This window comes from Nomascus leucogenys, chromosome 20, assembly GCF_006542625.1.
Source record: "Nomascus leucogenys isolate Asia chromosome 20, Asia_NLE_v1, whole genome shotgun sequence".
NCBI classification, from domain to species: domain Eukaryota; kingdom Metazoa; phylum Chordata; class Mammalia; order Primates; family Hylobatidae; genus Nomascus; species Nomascus leucogenys.
Genome location: NC_044400.1, coordinates 8,723,959 through 8,741,312, shown reverse-complemented (window position 1 = coordinate 8,741,312; position 17,354 = coordinate 8,723,959). Strand labels below are relative to the sequence as shown.

General features: G+C 37.2%; 1 protein-coding gene across 1 annotated transcript in view; it reads left to right on the top strand.

The window, feature by feature from the left end:
* The window catches only part of ARHGAP15 (Rho GTPase activating protein 15), a 638,539-nt gene that overhangs the window by 185,508 nt on the left and 435,677 nt on the right, over nucleotides 1-17,354 (top strand). The window lies entirely within an intron of this gene.

The following is a 17,354-nucleotide window of genomic DNA, read 5'->3' as shown; positions in this document are numbered from 1 at the left end:
TCTTGGATGTGACATAAAACTAGAGAGGAAAGACACTACCTATCATATCATTTGCAGTTAAGAACATGCTGCATATCTTTAAGCTTTACTTAAAGTGCTTATAGTAATTGGGTGTGCATGCCTTAGCTCTGTTAAAACCCAAACAGCAATATGGGAGAGTGTGGTTTGTTTTTTAAATGTGCAAGGAAGGAAAATTAGTGAAATCTGTTTAAGTCACAAAACTGCCTCATTCAGGACCCAATTCAGCAGCATGGAAAAAGTAACTCAAGTTAACTGTACTCTTAGCATATGTCTAAGCTCACAAATTTCAATTCACTTCAAATTTCTTTCTTCTCCCATGGATCTGCCTGCAAAGAAAAGAGATACAAAGATGGCAAACTGGTTCAACAGTTCATTAGCCCTAGATTCTCTTAGGGTTTTCAGAATAAACACGTGTCCAGTTGCAGGCCAAATTCCTTTATGTGTTGGAATGGCAGCGCGCCTCAAGAACTGTTTACGTTGCATTGAGGGCCTGCCTTTTTTTTTCCCTCTTCACCCTCTCTACTCCTGCCACTGCCATACATGATTACACACATGCATATGGAGTTAAGGGTATAATGTATTTTGATTTTATCCATGCAAGTAAAATTTGGTGGAAGAAACAAAACTAAGCTAATGAACAAAAGATTTCAGAATTATACAGAGATTGTGGTTTAGTGACCTAAATTGCACTATAATCCTTTAAAGGATTACAGTATTTGGATAGAAAAAAAAGACTTATCTTTCTATAATGGCATCTCTGTATAAGAGGATATTATTGGATGTGAGCTGCATGGTAGCAGCAGATATTTTTCTCCACGTCTTTCAGCAATTCAGAATAGTTCTCCGATCCATCTGAGAAGTAGCACTGAAGAATTAGTCCTCATTTATAATCAAACATTCTTGAATAACATTTTCTTCCAATTTTTGTTTTAAAGGTCTAACATTTGATCGTATGTTTTCTTTAGTTAACTTTCTATATTATATGGCAATCTCTGCAGTTATTTTTTTCAAAGATAAAAAGAAAAAAGCATGTTCAAAAATGTAGAAGTTATTTTTGCAGTAACGTATGTCATGATTTTTAAACATTCAGGCCTTTAAACTTTTTTTATAGTGTATGTTCTTGCCAATCCCAGCACAGTTCTACAAAGTAAAATATTTGGCAGTGAATTCATATTAACAGATGGAACAAGAAATTAACACGTTTTTGCTTCGCTAATTCACAGTTCTTTTAATACGCTAATTCTAAATCACCTGTTCTGACTTTGACAGGCTACAGACACCTGTTTGGGGTAATATTCCACATCTAATTATTACACGAGAAATTCAGTTTCCAACAAAAGGGTTTCTGTGTGAAATTGCCATTGTAGTTAACAAATTAATATCAACTATATACAAGTATATTTCTGATGTCTTAATTTAAATACAACTAATATACTACTCATCTATAACTAAAGAATGGTATATAAAAACTAAGACTGCCCTCTTAGTGTTTGAATTCTGTCTGTCACACTTTACACCATGGTTGCACTGATCAAGTCAGAATGTTCTTCCCAGTAGCAGTAATTTACTGTAATACTGTATTTTAAATGGCAGGAAAAGAGTATAGAATTTTCAAGTGGCTGGAAAAATTCCTAACTGTATGTTAAAAATGACTCAGGAGAGTTAAAAAAAAAAATACTGACAAGACGAGAGAGAAAAAAAGAAAAACTTAGCTTGGGTAGCATAATATGGAAGACAGAACAATAAATAAACAGGAAGTCCACTGAACTACAGAGTTTCTGAAGTATGACAGACTTACATGAAGTCCCGAGAAGAGTGTTGATTTGTTTGCTATAAGAGAAAAGCAAGTAAATGATGCCAGATATTTTATGGATAGAAAATTAAATACCCGCTTCTTATAACTTAACAGTTATAACTTAATAGAGAAACTACTTCTATTTTCCACTAAACTGATTTTCTTTATCTTCTATATTGTTCTTAGTTATTCTGACATGGTCATTTCCCTTGTGTCACCTCGGACAACTTCCTTTAACACTAACTCCTTTCCCTGCCTCCAATTTCCCCCATAAAAACCATGCTACGGGAAAGTGTGGAGGCAAGGAGTGTGTGTGTGGGAGGGTAGGTTGGTGGAACAAGAAGCAAAAATCAGAAACGTAAGGTTTTTAGATGTTTGTAACATAACGACAGATGCTGAGGTAGAGTCTATCTTTAGGTTTGCCAAAGGTTCCATTTTGTGTGTCTGTTTTTTGATTCTCTCTAATTGCTGTTCAGCTTTGTATGTGGCTTTGCTAATGTGTCTTCCGTAGCCACATTGTCGTTTCTTTAATTAACCTTGATATCCTAGTACCCAGATAGCAGAGTTCATCAAGCAGGCACTTGGAACTTTTAAGATTCATGCTGTGTTGTACTTTGATTTTTAAGAGTTCTTGTACAAAGTATATTTTTAAAATGCATTTTTATTCTGCGAGACTTAAGGTGGATGGGGAGAGATCTTTTTTTTTCTTGTTTTGTTTTTTGTTTTTACATTTAGCCTCCAGCCTCCTTGTAATTTTGTTGTTTTTCTCCCAATTGCTACTCTGGAAAGCACGTGGTCTTTCTCTCAAACCATGCTTTATGACATTGCTATTTGCAGAAATTTAACTGGCAGCCCACCCCAGGAAGATAAAATCCTGTTTCATCCAAGTTTGGTTCCCTCCTACACCCACACCTGAAACTATATTTCTGCCAGAGCCTACATTCTGCTAAGGAAGAAACCAATCTTTTATAATACTTCAACATACGTGAATTTTATTTTATTTTTAATTAAAAAATTGCATTTCTCATCCAAAAATGCTAGATGACATTTAAAGCTAGAAAAGTGTTTCCAAATAACTCACCTTTACAATTAACTCTTATCAGGACCAGACAGTTATTTCACTGCACCAGGGCAAGCACATGGCTGGGATGAGGCTGGGCAGTGAAAGGCCTTCATGATGATTGCCACTCAAGCTCTCGGCACTGTGCAAAGAAGCACATTATCCCACAGGATTTGCTCAGGGCTCAAAGTTTGTAAGAGAGTTACTGGTACATAATTGGAATGAGACCAATTTTATTTTCAGTTAATAAGATGCTCAAAGATAAATGAAACTTCCTGGTTTTTAAGGGAGAAAAAAAAAAGACTCTTAGGAAGCTTATACATCTCTTAAGTTTTTCCTGAAAACATTTTTAGACATACATTTGCTACCTCTAAAACAACTTGAATGAATTAGATCTAGATGATAATGGAAAATATTTAAGGTTTAACACTGAGAGGATAATGACCTTGCAAAAGTGTGTTTGGCAATTATATTCAATGTGAAATTCTGAAGAAAATTGCTCAAGATAATGAATAACATTACAATGCAATTTCACTCATCTGTCCTCAGTTAAAACACTTTGACAAATCAATTCATTAATAAGTAAATCTAATATCCCTGTACTGTCCTACCTTAAATATACTCGTTATGTATAATGCATGACAAAATTATGTAATTTTGCTATGGACTAACATATATACATACCTTTATTTTTATGTATGTATGTGTGTATCCACATACGTGAATATGAATACATTTTAGGGAGCCTATTTAAACCTTCAAAGAGGTTTGCAGATTATAACAAAGAGTTCTTGCAGCAACAATTATATTTCACTTAATACTGTTCTAAGCAAGTAGAATTTTAACATATCAGACTTTCATAAAAGGGGAAAGATTTATGTAACTAGCAGATGCTATTAATTGATAATCACCATTTATAGCCTTATACATTTTTTAAAATAGTTCCCTATACATATAACATTATGGTACCATATTTAGGGTTTTATTTATAGAATATATTTTAGAAGGAATTAGGTAGCTTTCATTTAAAAAATTTAATTTTCTTAATTTATCCTAGGCCAATTCTATTAATATGTCATCTGAGAGTCATGATATTATTATTATAACAATAGCTTACTTTGATATACATGTGGCTCCCAAACACAGCTCAACATAAGAATTGCTGGGATAAGTTTTGAAAAATACAGATATGAGAATACTTACTGTATTGCCAAGGAGTGGTACAGCTGTCTGTATTTTATAAAAACTCCCCAGGTGCTCCTGTGCAGGATGGGAGAAAATGCTATCATCGCATAGTTTCTACTGGCCAGAAATAACAGTTACAGAATAATACTAATAACTATTATAGGAACAATACCACCAATAAGGACACCACTAAAATCTACTCTCTCCAACATTTTTTAACCTAAAAAATGTTATATATTCCTGAATCACCTTAATCCTTTAAGAAATAAATATATATTAAATATTTATTTAGGCCTGGGGCATTGGCTCACGCCTGTAATCCCAGCACTTTGGGAGGTGGAGGCGTGTGGATCACCTGAAGTCAGGAATTCAAGATCAGCCTGGCCAACATGGTGAAACTGCGTCTCTACTAAAAATAGAAAAAATTAGCCGGGCGTGGTGGTGCGTGCCTGTATTCCCAGTTGCTCAGAGGGCTGAGGCAGGAGAATCACTTGAACCTGGGAGGTGGAGGTTGCAGTGAGCCAAGATGGTGCCATTGCACTCCATCCTGGGAGACAAGAGTGAAACTCTGTCTCAAAAATAAATAAATAAATACTTATTTGTAAGGATCAACTACCTTTTAATTCAAATTGTTCTAGACAGGGCGTTATTTAAGAAAATCAGACTTTCCTCCTAGTTTAGGTAGGAAATCACCAACCAACCAATCAATCATCATCAAACCTTGCTGCATAAATGCCATTCTCAGACAAGCAGTATTGACAACTGCTGAGATATGTTAGAAATGCAGAATTTCAGGCCACTCTGGACCTACTGAATCAAAATCTATGTTCTTCCAAGATTCTTAGGCAATTTGAATGCACAATAAAGTTTGAGAAGAACTCCCCAGCACTTGTGTGTGACCACATCCAAGCTAGGTGCTGGAGTACCCAGAAGCAATATAGATGTGCAGACATTTATCTTTGCCTGGCAGAATCTCGCTATTTGTAATATATACGTATATGTTATAATATATGTTATATATATTTTAATATATATAACATATAGACTTTGGAGGCTTTCATTTGAACTTGCATTTGAGTCAAAGTCCTAATTTTGGCCACTATCTCTGATCCATCATGAGATTCTCTGATCAATTCTGTCTCCAAATATGTAATCTCACTATAAGTATCAAATAATCTAATGCATTAACCTTCAAAATGTAGCTAGAATCTCACCATTATTTCCAGCCTAGATTACAATAAATCACTTCCTAACTGGGTCCCTGCTTCTATATTCACTCCTCTTCTAGTATATTTTCCAAAAGTAGTCAAGCTCAGTGACTTTAAAAGGCTTTAGGCTTATTGTTCCCATTCACAATTGAACTTACATAGTTATAGTTTATGTACTTTAGGTGTCTGCTCAAATGGTAGTGTCTCAAATAAACTTTTCCTGATTATTGCAGTTAAGCTAAACTTCCCGTCTACCCCTCTCTCTCTCCAACTTTCCTTTAGGGTCCTGTGGTCCTCATCACTCTTTGTAAGCAATTGTATCATATTATTAAGTAGTTTACTGCCTGTCTTCACTTGGAAATACAAGATCCAGAAAATAGACACTTTGTCATTCTTGTCCCCCAGTGCCTACAAGAGTACCAGATAAAAACAGGAAGCAAATAAATCATGAGTGAATCTTTAATCAATTAGTGAGCTAGGATATTCAGTGCATGTGTGGTTATTCATTGAGTGTGAAGTGTATTCATTGAGCACCTAATATATGTCACTGTGGCAGACTAAAAAATGGCACATAAAATATATGCTTTTGAGAAATAAATGCATGAATAAAAAATAGGCATATATTGCACAAAATAAATTCTTTGGGAGTTGAAGGATGATTTCAGTGGCATGAAGTAGAAGAAAGAAGACTTGTTTTGAGAAGTGGGTGATATAGTGATGACATTATCACAAGGGCAAATAGCAAGCTTTAGGGCTGAAATATCTAGAGTATTATGCATGAAACAGTAAGCATACCTGTGGAATTGACAGTTCATTAGAAAGACATCCAGTGACTAGCTTTTGGTGGCTTTACCTCCAAAACTAAGGAATTTGTACTGTATTCTGTAGACTATATTTTCGAGAAGATAGTTATGTGTTCACAACAGTGGTTTGGGGGGATTCATGTAAAGGCAACATACAGGATGGACTGGATTAAGAGGCTGCAAAGACAGACAACTGGTTAGGAGATTGCTTATCCAAAGTGGAAAGGGTAGCCTGGGTGAAACTGTGGTATTAGGAATTTAAAGTATTAAGTGAATTAATAACATTAAGTTTCAGAAAAGCACATAGCAATTACTTGTATAGGGTTTTTGTTTTGTTTTATTTTTTGCTATCAACACCTTCATCACTACTATGGCACATAAAACTATCCATAAAATTTTATCCTTTTTTTTTTTTTCTTTGGTAGTCTCTGTTACCCAGGCTGAAGTGCAGTGGCGCGATCTCGGCTCAATGCAACCTCCACCTCCTGGTTTCAAGCAATTTTCTTGCCCCAGCCTCTCGGGTAGCTGGGACTACAGGCGCGTGGCACAACACCCGGCTAATATTTTTGTATTTTTTTTTTTTTTTTTTAGTAGAGACAGGGTTTCACCATGTTAGCCAGGATGGTCTCGATCTCCTGACCTTGTGATCTGTCCGCCTCGGTCTCCCAAAGAGCTGGGTTTACAGGTGTGAGCCACCGTGCACATCCCATAAAACTTTCACACAGTCAGAACGATGAGGGTACTAATATAAGCTGTGTAGATAACAATCCTTCCAGTGATTACGGATATTATCATTTCCTGTTGATTTAAGGCTCAAATGATTTAGCATAGCAGTCTTGGCAATTATGAATCGAAAAATGGGAGTTTATTATCAAAAAAAGCCATCACTTCACTTCTAGATTAAGGGCCTTTTTTTCCAAACAGTCAATACAAGAGACAAGAATCTTTTCCTATATTCAAAAGCGACTTTCGTTTATTGGATGGTAAACTGCTTACAGGCACAAGTCTTTTAATCTTCATTGCTTCCTATTTCTGAGCAAATTTTCTTAACCCAACATGAGAATATTAAAATATCCTGGTTGGATCATGAGGAGGGTTAAATGACATAATCTGTTAAGTCTCAGTCTCTATGTCTGAGTAGAAAGTCAATAAATACTTGTTGCCTTCTCTTTCCCCCAGCACCTAGAAAAGTATCTTGACAACATTAATGCTCAATAACTGCTTGCCAAATAAATGAATGTTGAGTTTGCACTAACTACATAACGACTTTTTAAACCATTGACCAATAAGCATTCAAATAATCAAGTTCCGAAAACTCCCGTGCAAATATCTTATAGCAATGAACCTCAACTGCAGACCTGAAATTTTTTCTTAATCTCTTCTAGCCCACGAATTTCTCTTCCTATAGATTTGTGTAGTTACCTACTTTTCCCCGTAATATTCATTTTAGCCATCTGTCTTTTTTTTGTTTGTTTGTTTTTGTTTTTGTTTTTGGAGACAGAGTCTGGCTCTGTCGCCCAGGCTAGAGTGCAGTGGCACCATCTCAGCTCACTGCAAACTCCGCCTCCTGGGTTCACGCCATTCTCCTGCCTCAGCCTCCTGAGTAGCTGGGACTACAGGCGCCCGCCACCATGCCTGGCTAATTTTTTTGTATTTTTAGTAGAGACGGGGTTTCACTATGTTGGCCAGGATGGTCTCGAACTCCTCACCTTGTGATCTGCCCACCTCGGCCTCCCAAAGTGCTAGGATTACAGGCTTGAGCCACCGCGCCCGGCCAGCCATCTGTCTCTTATCTCCTAGACCACAATTTGTTGATTACTTGCCAGGATATATATTTTCATGCTCTTAGATTGATAGCTCCATTTCCTTTTTTATCCCTTCCACTCCCCTCTTGTGCATGCCAAAAGATTTTCTTTATAGGATCCTGCCTTTTTTTTTTTTTTTTTTTTTTTGATATGGGGTCTCACTCTGTTGCCCAGGCTGGAGTGCAATGGTGCAATCTCAGTTCACTGCAGCCTCAGCCTCACAAGTTCATGCAATTCTCCCACCTCAGCCTCCCAAGTAGCTGGGATTACAGGGGTGCATCACCATGCCTGGCTAATTTTTGTATTTTTGATAGAGATGAGGTTTCACCATGTTGGCCAGGCTGGTCTCGAACTCCTGACCTCAGGTGATCCACCCACTTCAGCCTACCAAAGTGCTGGGATTACAGGCATGAGCCACCACACCCGGCCAGTTCCCACTTTTATTTAATGGTGTTAATTTCTATTTTAAATAACATAATATGTTCTCGTAATCTGTGCTCCCCAACCCCTGTATTCTCTCTTCTATTTATTCTTCTTTCCTACTTATTTTATGAAATTCTTTTCTGATCTGCACTATAAAAATATTTTCATCTCTTTGCCCATTTTGTCTGTTGCACAAAGTATTATCTTCCTAATTGGATTAGAAAACTCATCTTTATAGGGCCTTTTATGTGTTCTGTGCACTTATGGTTTTCTGTAAACAAAAATAATAAATAACAGGTGGAGAGCTAAATATATACTTCACTAGGAATGGAGCATTTCAAAGAAGAGGAAAAGGCTATGTCAGAAACACTCTACGTAGACTACACCAAGTTCAGTAAAAATGTAAATGGTCTTCAACTGTTAAATTTAATAGACTGAATCATGCTGTTTATTAATCATAAAAAGTAAACATTTCTACTTATCTACATTTTTTCAGAAAGGTATTGTAATAAATATTATAAGTGTGTGTGTCTGTGTGGTACCACCCAAACATGAAACCTCTCCTCTGTCCTCATCTCTACCCAGGTCTTGGTAGGTAGGTAGACAGATGAACTCAATGAAAGATAATTAAAACTATGGGGAAGTTGCTAATATAAACTACATGACCTGATTAGGATTCTTTAGCTGCATCAATTCCCTCTTCCCATATTTTAAGTCCTACCGGACAAACGAGGGGCCAGGACAGTGGTGGGCTGGAACTGGCTGCAGAGCTGATCGTGCACATCTCTTCTGAACTCCACATTCCGTGACGTAATGTCAGCTCTAAACTGGCCGCAATGGGAATATTCATAGGGGGGGAATCGATAAATGCCACAAATTAGGACTTTGTTCCCCTCAGAGATCCTATGATAAACATTTATTTGCACAGCATTTACCCAGGGCCCAGAAATTTGGGGCAAACGTATGCTGGAAGTCACTTGACTATAATTGAGAGAAAGCGATAAGAAGACCCTAGAATCTAACTGGGCTAAGCAAAGGGGGACCCTGCAATCTAACTGGGCTAAGCAAAGGGGGAATTCAGGGATGAATCAACAAGATGCTGCTCTGGGAGTAAAGATCATAGCAAAGAGTTAAAAATAAGACTAGACAGGGAAGCTTGGGAAAATTCTCCCAGCAAAAATAGGGTAACTGCATGTTCTTTGTATTGGATAGTTGCCTCCCCTGGTGGGTTGGAGAGGGAGGTTAATGGATTGGGTTTTTAAAGCCCTAAAGTGAACAGGATGAGATTTTAAATAAAAAGTGACTTTTTAAGAGTCATATTGCTGCAGAGCTTTGCGTGCTCTGCAGCAATGTGACTCTATCAGGTAACAACAGATGTACCTGGTGACACTAGATTTCTGTACTTAGGTACAGCTGTTCCTAGTTGTAACACCACCTTGCAGCACCAGGCTTTTGCCCGGGGCCTAACAGCCTCCACTTCCTATGGGGGGATTCACAGCCACAGCCCTTGGATAGTCATGGGTACCCCTGGATACCTAGATGCCTACCCTGGCTCTCCGGGCCCACTACCATTTTCCTGGTATCCTGAGCATTTTTCACAGGGGAAGAGCACAGTTTTGGAATGAAGATCGTGTGGATGTAGAAAAGAGGAAAAAGGCCTCAGAGAACTAGAACAAGCACACTGAAGTGTATACAAAACATATAAACACATGGTAACTGCCCCACTCCAACGTTAGGTCATGGAAAGTATAGGACCTTTTATATTGCAAGTGACAAAAGCTCAACTCAAGCTTGTGGAAGCATAAAAGGGAATAAACTGACTTAAGTCCCTTTGCTCTCCTCTTGTCCACTGGCTTTATTTATAAACAGTTTTGCTCTCATACTCGGTTCACACAAATGTGCTCCTCCTTGGCATTCAGGCAATCAGCTAATAGGAGAGACTGTTTACTTCTGGTAACTTCCAGGGGAAGTCCCAAGAGGACGGCTCACTGGCCTTGCTGTGGTCACCTGCCCTTCCCTGAACCAATAACTATGAGCAGAGAAATAAAATTTTCTTCTGGCCTGAGATCCTCTGCCAGACATGGAGAAGGGCTTGGGCCCCATAAGCTGAGAGTGTTTCCTCAAAGGAAGGGAGTGCAAGGTAGCTAGAGAGAGACATCTATTACAATTCTTTAGTTTAGTTTAGTTTTTGAGACAGGGTCTTGCTCTGTCACCCACTTTGGAGTGTAATGGCACTGTCACAGCTCTCTGTAGCCTCAATCTTCTGGGCTCAAGCCAACCTCCCACCTCAGCCTCAGAAGCAGCTGGGACCACCGGTACACACCGTGCTACATTTTTGTGGAGACAGGTCTCTATGTTGCCCATGCTTGTCTTGAAGCCTTGGCCTCAAGCAATCCTCCTGCCTTGGCCACAATTATCTTCCTAACGGAGTCATAGGGGACTTACTGATAACCTCCATAAGTAGCTACAAGCCCTAATAATAATCACTCTATCTAGATGATTACTTCTTTTCTTGCTAATTTTCATCTTTCCTGGATTCTAGGCCTTTTAAAATTTCTCTCTCCTGCACCTACCCAGTGTTCTTTATTTCTACTGTTCTTGGTCCAGTTCCAATGAGGCCGCTCAACCCCTCTGTGCCATGCTCAACTGCAGATCTGTACCAGAGTTGAGCGCTCTCAGTGGCTGCACTCCTAAGCAGTTTGTTTCTGTCAGGCTGACTGATGGCACTTAGAAGATCCCATGTTGATTTGCCAAGAAAATCCATGATCTAAGTAGAAGGGGCTGCTTTCTTAGCATAAAGAAGCTAATACATTTACTATTTAAGGTGTTACTTTAATTCATAATTAAAAAGTTTAATCAGAGAGTGGGTTACCTTCTCGGTAACTTCTCTATAGCCCACCCTAAGTAGCTTGTGAAATGAATGGCACGGAAATAACAGAACAATGATAGTTAATCTAAAATGCCATGATGGATTTCCTACTAAATGTAAAAATACAATAATGTAAGAACAACAAAAGGGATATTCTTAATAATAGCAAGTAACCACAAAAACATTTCCATTTAGTTAAAATTTTGAGGCTTAAATAAGTTTTGCAGTTTTCCATTTTAAACTGTAAAGTTGCCTGACGGGAAAAACCAAAGGTCAGCATTACCATGGATAGAATAACCTCAGGATCTAGCCTAATTATTGCTGTTGCTGAAGTGTTTGTTTACTTCCCGTCTGAGTTGCATGATGCTTGGATGTGGTACTAGATTAGAGAAGGAGGAGGAATTCATGAGTGAAATGTTTGTCCTGATAACTGGGAGAATGGCTAAGGTGAAGGTTTAATGTTGTAAGTAAGCAACACTATTCCATTTGCAATGATATGAACTGAATTCCTTATCTTTTAATGTTTGTACTTTTAATTATCAACCAACTGGTTGTCTATCTTAGACTAACGAAAATTAGGTGACTTTGGAAATAATGTTTGGTGCTGAAGAGTTAAAAGCTTGTATCCATCTGTCCCTCCCCTGACCAAAGCTTCCAGTTTGCCTAGGACTCTCTTAGGTTGATGCATGTTTTTCAGTGTACTTTTTACTTTGTGCCTCCTTGCATGCCATAAATTGTTTTTATTTAGAAAATGTAGATAAGCTATGTTTATATTAGGTGTGAGAGTGTTTCATAGATTCAGAAGGAACATGTACAGGTTTGTTACATGGGTATATTATGTAATGCTGGGATTTGGGCTTCTAGTGAACCCATCACACAAATAGTGAACATCCTTTTTGTTTTGAAACAGTGGATTGCTCACCATAATCAGTGAAAATGGATAATGAATGAGGTCATAAAAATAGCTTTCGTCAGGAATCTTTAGGATCTGATGAAGCTGGATATGTGCATTGCCCAAAGATGGCTTAAGAAGTCTATGAATGTGGGAATCGAGTTGGACTTGATGATCACCTTTACTTAGCACACAAAACTATAAACACCTCGGACAGGAATGAAACGTCTGAAAGTGTGAGGAAATTTACTTCAACATTGAAAAATCAGTCTTACCTCAGAAATGATTCAGTGGCCCATTCTGTTTTATTATATTTTCTAATTTAAAAAAATCTAGGCTGGGTGCGGTGGTTCACGCCTGTAATCCCAGCACTGTCGGAGGCTGAGGCGGGCGGATCACCAGGTCAGGAGATCGAGACCACGGTAAAACCCCGTCTCTACTAAAAATACAAAAAAATTAGCTGGGCGTGGTGGCGGACACCTGTAGTCTCAGCTACTCCTACTCAGGAGGCTGAGGCCGGAGAATGGCGTGATCCCGGGAGGCGGAGCTTGCAGAGTGAGCCGAGATCGCGTCACTGCACTCCAGCCTGGGTGACAGAGTGAGACTCCGTCTCAAAAAAAAAAAAAAAAAAACTAAATAGGCAGACAACGGGCCATGTATCAGTGAATTTCAAACATTAGGATTTCCTTAAAATGCTTTATAATTAGCATTGGAAAAACTATCTGAAGAGATATAAGCATGAAGAAGAAGTCAAGGCCATGTGCTGTCCCATCTCATGGATCTGGGATTCAAATGTCAACTCCACTACTTACTAGTTTTAGTTCAGTCTATGGTATTTTGGTTTAAAATTGCATTATAAATGCACCCACATACATAGAAACATACCCACACATAAAACTACAAGGAGAACAAAGATTCATATGTAATCATTTCTTTCTTTAGTTATAATATCCACTAAGGTTAATACTTGTTTTACATTTTGTTTTTCTAACATTTTCTTCCTGTTCCTTAGAATTATGGCATATTCTATGTGGACTGGAAAAATAGTTGATGGTTTTCTTTTGGTGTTTGCATACTTAATTTCTGAGGTGAATTACCTGCTAAAAATGACTTGTATTTCTCTTTGATGGGCTGTCACCAACATAGAAAGTCTGACATATTTTCCATGGAAGAAATACTTACTAGTTTGTAACCTAATATTTATTTGCACTGTATTTTATTGAGGAAATGCAAGGAGAGTAGAAATGAATTTGTTCAAATTTAAGCATTCACTAGTACTTTCATTTCTGTACTTGAATGTACAGGGTTAGCTGGGAAAAATCTGTACATTGGTTTTCAAGCCATAATCTTCAGATTTTGTATGCTGGTCCGTTGTGTAAATATGAATTTTTAAGCAATTTAGCATTTCATCAAAGTAACAGGGCACTTGATTTTCATTCATCCATATGAAAACAATTAGGAAAAAATGCCACTTATCTTAAATAGTATTTGTCAGATTTTCTTCATCAAACTTGGTAAATACAGATCTCTTGACATTTTGATGAATTTTCATCACTCTGTAGTAAACCTAAGTGACTAGGCTGTGGCCCGTGAACAGCTTTTGTTTCTATGTGACATTAAAATGTATTTTTTAAAAAACATGATTATAATGAATATTCAAAATTAGATTCATTCTCCAGCATGTGCACAATAGGTCACAAGTCATGGCTAGAGAAGAACACTTACTAGTCAATCTCAAGGTTTTATTATTTCTTATGAATCACATTTTTTGTCAGAGATATAACTATCAAAGAGGAAAGTCAGCTAAACATACACCACTTTCAGTTTACCTAGACAACTCTGAAATTTCATTTCATATGTAGTTAACTTCAAAGTTACTGTATTTCCCTAGCTGTGTATTGTCTTGACTCAAAATTTCTTGGGCCGTATGTTCAAGACAGCTTGAAACAGACATTATAAATTAAGAATAATCAGTTACCATAGTTCAAAGCATTTCTTCAAATACTCTTCAATTTCTGGTTCCAGCAAAATTTTATTTACTTAAATATAAATCCTCTTTTTTAATACTCTAGAGCCTCCTCCTCAACAAAACACCTCATTTTAGTACAATTGTTTTTATATCCTGTCACAGGATGATGATGATAAATGGAAAATGATTAAGTATATTGTTTGTCAGATTTCTTCTTTCACAATTCAATAAATATTCCCAGAGTCCTCCCTAGTCACCTTCCTTGCAATGATTATCAAATGGAAAATATTTGAAATCCAAGGAGGAAACCTAGTTTTTATTTTGGTTGTTCTCTTTTTCCAAAAAAATACAAAACATGTATTAAAACTTTTGGGTACTTACAAACCAAGTTAATTACTTAGAGACGTTAAGTCCTTTATTTGGGGACCTCGAGCTGTTGTATACTTCAGAAAAAATCACTCTAAGCCTCTCTTTCCATGGAACGTACATTTGTAATGAACAGTGCTTCTATGTTGGTTATACTTTCATTATTTAAATACTTGATTTCCATCTATAATGCACTTATTCAATAAAAGTTTATTACATCTACTGTTTATTATATGCCAGAAATAATCACCAGGAAGAATGATGACAAGTAAAAAAGGAAACAAAAGTAAATCCTTTCCCTAAATATTGCCCACACTGATCTTCATGGTCCCTGAAAATTCCACACTATTTTGCACTTTGTGGTGTTAAATTATAGGGTCTCAGTTGAAAGGCTAATTTTATTATTTGCTGTATTTGTCTGTTTCTAAACTTCCTTGTTTCAGATTGATCCTAAACTTGCTTACATGTTTATTATATCAAATACAATGAGGCAATAGATTAGAGATACTTAACCAAACAGAGAAACATCACTGGGGAACTGATGCTATGAGTGACCTACATTTTTATGGTACTTTATTATTTTCAAAGCGCTTTTCTCATTTAATATGTTGTTATATATTCTTTCCAGTAATCCTGTGAGTAAAAAACTCAGACATTTGATTTACTATTATCTGAGCAACACTTATGAAGTAGTTGCTTTTACTCCTTTTGTTCTAAGTGACAAAATGGAAGTTCAGTGAGTTCAAATAACTTACCAAAAGTTACACTGCTACTTACTGACAGAGCTGGAATTCAAACTCATGTCTGCCTGGCTCTACACAGCACTATTGAGAAAGAATGATAAACGGCTTTATCAGCTAAAGTCCTTGTTCATTCACTGAGTCTTTTGTATCTTTTAGGAACCAGCCTAAATCTCTTCTTTTTAATAGTGACTTCTCCAACAATTAACTCATTTCAAGTGACCAATTTTCTGAGTTACTGTACATGACACTCATTTTGACATTTAATCACACACTATTTTCCAATATTATTTCTGAGTGTATGCGTTCCTGACTTTTCTACCCTGTGATATTTAAATGAAAGCAACACTCCTTCATGCTATAAAGTCTCAAACTAGGTATTGATGGATCTTATCTCAAAATAAGAACTATTTATGACAAGCCCGCCACCAATATCATACTGAATGGGCAAAAGCTGGAAGCATTCCCTTTGAAAACCGGCACAAGACAAGGATGCCCTCTCTCATCATTCCTGTTCAACATAGTGTTGGAAGTTCTGGCCAGGGCAATCAGGCAAGAGAAAGAAATAAAGGGAATTCAAATAGGAAGAAAGGAAGTCAAATTGTCTCTGTTTGCAGATGACATGATTGCATATTTAGAAAACCCCATCATCTCAACCAAAAATCTCTTTAAGCTGATAAGCAACTTCAGCAAAGTCTCAGGATACAAAGTCAGCGTGCAAAGATCACAAGCATTCTTATACACCAATGATAGAGAGCTAAATCATGAATGAACTCCCATTCACAATTAGTACGAAGAGAATAAAATACCTAGGAATATAACTTACAATGGATATGAAGGAGCTTTTCAAGGAGAACTATAAACCACTGCGAGGACACAAACAAATGGAAAAACATTCCATGCTCATGGATAGGAAGAATCAATATCGTGAAAATTGCCATAACGGAGCAAAGTAATTTATAGATTCAATGCTATTCCTATCAAGCTACCATTGACTTTCATCACAGAATTAGAAAAAACTACTTTAAATTTCATATGGAACCAAAAAAGAGCCTGTATAGCCAAGACAATCCTAAGTAAAAAGAATAAAGCTGGAGGCATCACACTACCTGACTTCAAACTATACTACAAGGCTACAGTAAACAAAACAGCTTGGTGCTGGTAACAAAACCAGATACAGAGACCAATGGAACACAACAGAGGCCTCAGAAATAAGCCACACATCTACAACCATCTGATCTTTGACAAACCTGACAAAAACAAGAAATGGGAAAAGGATTTCCTATTTAATAAGTGGTGCTGGGAAAACTGGCTAGCCATATGCAGAAAGCTGAAACTGGACCCCTTCCCTACACCTTATACAAAAATTACTCAAGATGGATTAAAGGCTTAACATAAGACCTAAAACTATAAAAACCCTAGAAGAAAACCTAGGCAATACCATGCAGGACATAGCCATGGGCAAAGACTTCATGACTAAAACACCAAAAGCAGTGGCAACAAAAGCCAAAATTCACAAATGTGATCTAATTAAAGAGCTTCTGCATAGCAAAAGAAACTATCATCAGAGTGAACAGGCAAACTACAGAATGGGAGACAAGTTTTGCAATCTATCCATCTGACAAAGGGCTAATAACCAGAATCTACAAAGAACTTAAACAAATTTACAAGACAAAAAACCATCCAAAATGTGAGCAAAGGATGTGAACAGACATTTCTCAAAAGAAGACATTTATGTGGCCAACAAACATATGAAAAACTCATAATCACTGGTTATTAGAGAAATGCAAGTCAAAACCACAATGAGATACCATCTCACACCAGTTAGAATGGCAATCATTAAATCAGGGAACAACAGATGCTGGAGAGGATGTGGAGAAATAGGAACACTTTTACACTAACTAGTTCAACCATTGTGGAAGACAGTGTGATGATTCCTCAAGGATCTAGAACCAGAAATACCATTTAACCTAGCAATCCCATTACTGAGTATATACCCAATTAATTGTAAATCATTCTATAAAGACACATGCACACGTATGTTTACTGCAGCACTGTTCACGAGAGCAAAGACTTGGAACCAACCCAAATGTCCATTAATGATAGACTGGATAAAGAAAATGTGGCACATATACACCATGGAAAACTATCCTGCCATAAAAAAGGAGTTCATGTCCTTTGCAGGGACATGGACGAAGCTGGAAACCATCATTCTCAA